At 38.5% G+C, this 6,000-nt stretch overlaps 1 protein-coding gene across 1 annotated transcript in view; it reads right to left on the reverse strand.

Moving 5' to 3' along the window:
- The window catches only part of ARB2A (ARB2 cotranscriptional regulator A), a 266,638-nt gene extending 260,672 nt beyond the window's left edge, over window positions 1–5,966 (reverse strand). The window contains exon 1 of the mRNA XM_085299729.1: window positions 5,755–5,966. The gene's annotated coding sequence lies outside the window, so the exon portion shown is untranslated. The remainder of the gene's footprint in view (window positions 1–5,754) is intronic.
- Between the last annotated feature and the right edge of the window lie 34 nt (window positions 5,967–6,000).

Consider the following 6,000-nt stretch of genomic DNA (forward strand, 5'->3'; position numbering starts at 1 on the left):
CCTTGATCCAGAGGTGAACAGCTACAGTAATACAGTCTTGTAGCTTGTGACTTCTCGCCATATAGGTATCTGATTCTCAGTAGTCCAGGTTTTATTTCAAAAGATTTAATTGAATGCTTCAGTGGGGAAATACTCTTTCACTCTGTGTACTATTATCCTGAGAAAGTGTGCATGCGTGCGTAACTGCATGCACAGTTGCTTATCCCTCATTTTGCCATATTTCTGTAATGCTTTTATATAATGGCTCTTTCACTACCAAGGAATCTTGTTACCACATTTGTCCTTTTAAAATATTTCCAGTTTTGTTTTTATTTAAATCTGATCCTCTTACTCATTTCAACATCTTATTTCTTGAGATGGCTTTATACCRTGTACATTCTGGAAGATGAATTACACAGTTGCTTGTTGGAAAAAAAGTTGGAAGCTTTCAGGGTTGCTTGGCTATACTCTTGTCCTTAGGACAAGAAGGAAGGAAGCAAGGAAAGAATATGGTTTAGTATTTTCTTTAGTTAAATGAGAAGACTGAAATTTGCAAGGATTATATGCTAATGGTGCCATGCATAAATATTACATTCACTCAAATGTGAACTTCAAATGCTTTGTGAAGTCAGGCCTTGCAGAACTTTAAAAGAAACCATAACCAACTATATTATCTGTCAGGCTTGGTCTTTGACACAACATTGAAAACAACTTGGAGCATATCTGGCATATTGTCAACGCGATCAATTAGACTGACCTTGTGCATCTTCTCAGACAAGTAGCTACTACTTTAAAAAACGAGATGATTTCCCTTCTAGCATAGAGGAAATGTGTCAGCTGTGAAATACAACACAACTACCAGCTCCCAGCAAGCAGCAAAAATAAGAYCAGAATGAGGTCCACTACACCTGTTCCTAAGCCAAAACATACTTCAATTAAAGCATGAAGAGAAACAGGAGAACCCATTTTCCCTGTGTCCCACCAGGAGCTTTTGTCATGCAAGCTGCATAAAGCTGACATGGTGAGGAAAGCTCAGTAGGCCAGCAGCATATGAACATGGAAGCTGAAATGTCCAGAGAATTCAAAACAAATATCTAAAACATCTAATTGCAAATGGAAAATGGCAACTTTATGAAGCTTACAATTCAGACAAATCCAGACTAACTTCTCTTAGGAAATGGTGCACCCTTTCCAAAGCTATCTTCCTATTAAATTTCATATTTCTTATCTATATCTTGGAGATACCTAGAGGTACTTACAGTACTCTGGAATATTTTCAGCACAGTAAAAAACATTTTTCACTAAGTGCCTCTCAAAAAAATTATGTTTAGATCAAACCTCGACCTGAAATTAGCAGTAAACATGAAAACTTCCATATGAACMACCAATGACAAACAACAGAAAATATGCAAAAACTAGGTCCATGTAATGTTGTGGGTCAGACTTTAAACATACAAGCATGAAGAAACATAAAACTTTCAGGCCTATGCTGAAACAACTTTAACCATTTTTGTACATACATTTCATTAAGCTACAAATGATAACTAACATTTCGCATCAGGTAGGGATCTCCTTCCAGTTAATGCCAGAACTGACTTATTAGCAACCCACTTGATAAGGCTTACAATTCATTTTAACTATCATTTTTYTTTCTAAGCATACAATAAATACAATTGTGTAACTTTTTTTTCTTCATCTGATTGAGAAAATCCTTATTTGCTGACCAGAAAAGCTTCCTAAATTAACTGATGTACTAGATACACTGATTCAACTAATACTACAGCTGCTAAGATGATGCTTATTTCAGGTAAGTGTAAAAAAAAAATCAATACTTCAGAGACTAAAACCTCTGTATAGCAGGTTTAATACAGACTGCTTCCCTTCAACTTCTGCTGGGCAATAGGAAACTGCAAGATTATTAAAACTTCAGTAACTGCATTGCAGAAGCACAATTAGCCTGATTAACTATACATAGCCCAACTTTCCTCTACTGGACATCAGCTCAGCAGAATATAAATTACAGTATTAGACTGGTTACATCAAGCAGGAAGTCAATATAACTGAAACTCTTTCTGGGAGAGTGGGACCAGAAATAAAAGCAGTTACATAAAGACTGCACTAGCCCACAAAGCAGGATACCATTCTCACCAGCAGTATCATCAATAATTAAGTCATAGGAGCAGATTGCTCAAGAAACTGGTAAAGGAGCTTTCATCTGGAGTAATTCAAGCACGGTATAACTCAGACTGCAGTTTCATGATTTGCTGAAACCCATTTGAAAGTGCTATATTTGAGGAAGTGGTCCTTTCCTTATCGTCCTTCCTACCTCTCCATTCCAAACAAGCATTCTCACATCTTTCCTTAGATTGGGACTAGCACCTGTGAGCAAAGTGATACAACTGGAAAGGAGTGTTTTCTCTCTAGTTTGCTTACCTGGTTCACTATGCAGCCACTTGATCACTACCACTGCCAGAAGGGCCAGGGAGAAAGGCACAGCCACTGGAAAAGGAGAAAGAAGGGCTGCTCCTTTCAGCAGCAGCAGGAACATCAGCCTACGCAAACCACTATGAAACCATGCCTCGAGCACTCCCTTTTGAGGGATCTGTGATCTGTGGCCAGAGTGAAATGACTTGGTGGTCTGAGCCTAATTCTTCTACACAGCCRGCTGTAAAACAAAAATCACTACCAAAAGCAGCACTTACAGATATCTGATGGTAAGATGAGTAAAAAGCTCAAGTATTACACAAAATTGAACACTCTCTTTTCACCTTCCAGAAAGATTCAATCATATTAGAAGAACAGTGTAAGGAATACTGTGAGTAGTTAGATATTAATTTCTCAGAGTTCTCAAGAAAAAAAAAAGCCAAGCAAGAAAAAAAGCATATGTGTGCGCATGTGTGTTATACACACACATTCTAATCCCAACACTTAAAACACTGAATAGCATCCCTGTAAAATGACCATTTTTAAACCTTTTAAATTATACTTCAGGAATTCCACTTAGTGCTAATCTGTGAAACTGATCTACAGTCTAAGAAGACAGATGTACTTCCATACTTATAAAGAGAAGAATCATCTCKTCTAAAGCACACACCAAAAAATATCGTCGGGCAGAATTAAATTTCATAAACAGATGTTTTTATGCCCAGCATTAACCAATTTGTTTCAGTATGCAAGTAGGAAAAAAAARGGGGGGGGGGAATCCATTCACTCATTACATGTATGCTTTACTTCAAAGAATTCCAGGAATCTATTTTAACTCTAAAAAACTCCTCTGTCACCACAGCACATTGTTCCCTAAAGGAACAGTGGGTCAGATTCAAAGTACCAGGAATAGAGTCGCACTAAGAACTTTTCTATAGAAGTTGAGACAGCCAAAATCTCTAAAGTCAGTGCTGAGTCTTCAGTAGGAAAAAAAATAAGGTTGTGAACTAAAAAGAAGAGACTAGCTTATAAAACCCTATTGAGCAATTACCAGGAGCTCTCCCAAACATTAGCTAACTACTGCACAAAATACAAATCAGTAAAATATATGGTCAAGACAACTAACAGATTAACATATATTCACAATTGGCTACAACCACTGAAAAAGCAAACAGAAGAAAATGGACAAAATCCAGACAAACTCTAATAACTAAAGGTATTTTAGTAGGACAGACAGTACTTTAAGTATGTACTATTCTTCTGAAATGATGATGCCATTGTCCACACCTCCAGCTGCTCTGTACAGCTGCCCTGCTGGAAGTTTTCATCTCATTGCTACTCCTACCAGCACCTGCTAAACTATTTTAGACGAAAAGAGTCAGGTCAGCTTAAACACTATAAATTTGTGTTAATTCACCATTTTTTGACTGAAAGTGATTAGGGAGCACTTACACTAACACCAGGGACAGCATATAAGACCTTCAGGAGACGGGCAGGAATCAAGCTACTGCGAAGAGGTAATACCAGTGACATCAGTAACCAGTACAGCCACAGCCTGGGGCTGATGTTTGCCTAGAGTGGCCTATGAAGGCCAGTAGATTGATGAGAATGCTTTTTATTGGAAGAAATATTAAAATAATGAGTGTAGATGATAATATTTAAAACTCTCAGTTTACTAGATATGCTGTGTTCCAAATTCAGTGCAATAAATAGAAACTGACTTGCTGTATTTTACATTGGTATCAGTCTCTGATACCCTTCAATCCCTTATGTCCCTTTGGCTACTAACATTGTAGGAGTTTTCCCTATAGATCTTTGCCTTGTTTCACATGATTACAAAATACCTAATTTTAACATGTCGTAGGCATTCTCAAACCAATGTGCTACCATCAGTGCAGTTTTACCATGAGTAGCATAATGTGTTACCACCCTCTTTCACCTACACTCTGATTAACAATTCCAAGAAAATATTAGTGATTACTAAAAGAACCTCTTCTTTTTGCTGTACTAGTGCTATTTATGCTTCTGCAAAGGCAAATATTGCTACCATCCTACTCCTTACTGTGTCACTGAATCACTAGRCAGTTAAGAACACAGATACCTTTATCATTGCTGATGATTTTGTGATACTTCTCTGCCAGTGATGGTGTATCATGCCCAGGCTCTACTGCCTGCTTAATTGAACTTACTGCCTTGGCCAAAAACTTCAAGTAGAAGTATTGCAAAGTGAACTTACTGCCTTGGCTAAAAACTTCAAGTAGAAGTATTGCAAAGTAGATGCTACATTTTGTTAGGACTCGTTTACCAGGCTTACATGACACAGAGCTGCTGGGCCCAAGTAACACTACAGTGAAAAGTTAACTACCTAAAAGGCAAGCAGTACCATTCTTCACCACAGCTTCAGGTTTAGTTTTGAAAGGAAACAGAAAAAGTCAGTATTTTTTTGAAAGGCAAAGTGCATGTTTTTCAAAACGAACTATAGACACACATCTGATGTTTTAGAATACTGAATTTTGAGTTACCTAGCTGCCAAACCAAAACCAAACAACAGTAATAATTTAAAATGAAAAATATTCTTTCTACATTTATGTCTGGCTAACTCAGAAATGACAAATATTTTATGAGCCTTTCTAAGCTGCCAGACCTACTATGAGAAATTGCAGTCCAAAAAGAAGTTTTCAATCACATATAAATATCAAAGCAAAACCTCAGAATGAAAAAATTACCGCTCAGACCTAGCTACATTATTAAGTCAGGAGAATTATGTTCATGCAGCAACTTCTTGGCATTTATTATTGCAAGGAAAGCTTGTATTAGATAACAGGGCAAACAGACATGTCTTACTTTGAGAAAGTGGCTAGAAGTAGTAGAAAGCGGCAGTGATGACTACGATCCTGCATTTTGAAAAAACATTATAAACTATTAAAAACATGAGAAATTACAATATCCTCTATTTCTAATTGACTTCTCATTCCAAATATCCAAGACCTGTTTARAAAGTGTAAATCAGTGAAATAGTTACAGGTACAGGAGTAGTAAACAGCTAGGCCTGGAAAACGCAAAGATCTTAGGAAGAACAGGAAACTGCGACTGTGTTTTCTTAAGTGTGACTTACAACATGATTGCAGTGTGCCTCMTTGACACGCCACAAAGATTTGTATTTTGAATGCATTTGCAAGCTTGAGGGTGCAATACAAAACTGCAGGTACCAGCGCAATGAGAACAGTTCATTAGCATGGCTGCTCTCATACAACCAAATCACGCTGTAACGAGCGGATTCATTCTAGGGACGGAGACACAGCATCTTATTTACACGACCAAAGCAAGACCCCCTTCAGTGGGGAAACCCACCCGAGCTTGGCGYTAAGCCCACTCCAAACGTGCTACAGCAAGCAGCTCCCGGAGAAGGGCAGCTTAGGGAAGACGCGTTTAAGGAGGCGCTGACGAGAGGGCAGCTTTTCCTCGTGAAGCTTCTTTAATGCCATGCACCTCTGGGGAGCGTTTCGAGCGACGCACAAACGGGAGCCCCCGACATCAGTAACGCTGTTTACGGGGGGAGCGGGAGGAGGGGATAAGCCGAGGTCCCGTCCCAGCGGC

This window comes from Rhea americana, unplaced genomic scaffold (assembly GCF_003343005.1).
Source record: "Rhea americana isolate MKP2758 unplaced genomic scaffold, rheAme1 scaffold_153, whole genome shotgun sequence".
NCBI classification, from domain to species: Eukaryota; Metazoa; Chordata; class Aves; order Rheiformes; family Rheidae; genus Rhea; species Rhea americana.